The sequence below is a fragment of the Octopus sinensis genome, linkage group LG2 (assembly GCF_006345805.1).
Source record: "Octopus sinensis linkage group LG2, ASM634580v1, whole genome shotgun sequence".
NCBI lineage: Eukaryota > Metazoa > Mollusca > Cephalopoda > Octopoda > Octopodidae > Octopus > Octopus sinensis.
The window spans coordinates 133,341,058-133,341,746 of record NC_042998.1 but is presented as its reverse complement, the minus strand read 5'-3'; the positions used below and the strand labels follow the sequence as shown (position 1 = coordinate 133,341,746).

Here is a 689-nt window from a genome sequence, read left to right as displayed (position 1 = left end):
TGTGTATGTATATGTATATTATATATATGTGTGTGTGTATATCGATATGCATATCATATAGATTCTTTTATTCTTTTACTTGTTTCAGTCATTTGACTGAGGCCATGCTGGAGCGCCGCATTTTAAAATATGGAACGCTTCACAAATTTGCGTGTCATCCTGGCGCAGGGGCCATGCTAATCTTCTCGGTATCGTTCCAATTTTAGTATATATATACATACATACATATATATATATATATATCTATATATATATATATATATATATATGTATGGAAGCACTCCGTCGGTTACGACGACGAGGGTTCCGGTTGATCCGAATCAACGGAACACCCTGCTCGTGAAATTAACGTGTAAGTGGCTGAGCACTCCACAGACACGTGTACCCTTAACGTAGTTCTCGGGGATATTCAGCATGACACAGAGAGTGACAAGGCCGGCCCTTTGAAATACAGGTACAACAGAAACAGGAAGTAAGAGTGAGAGAAAGTTGTGGTGAAAGAGTACAGCAGGGATCACAACCATCCCCTGCCGGAGCGTCGTGGAGCGTCGCTCAATAAACACTCACAACGCCCGGTCTGGGAATCGAAACCGCGGTCCTATGACCGCGAGTCCGCTGCCCTAACCACTGGGCCATTGCGCCTCCACATATATATGTATATATATGTATATATATATATATATATATAT

The 689-nt window shown here is 41.8% G+C and overlaps 1 non-coding gene across 1 annotated transcript; it reads right to left on the bottom strand.

Moving 5' to 3' along the window:
* Positions 1–123: 123 nt before the first annotated feature.
* On the bottom strand, positions 124–227 carry LOC115208817. Its single transcript, XR_003881264.1, has one exon. It is a non-coding gene; the product is annotated as a U6 spliceosomal RNA (small nuclear RNA).
* Between the last annotated feature and the right edge of the window lie 462 nt (positions 228–689).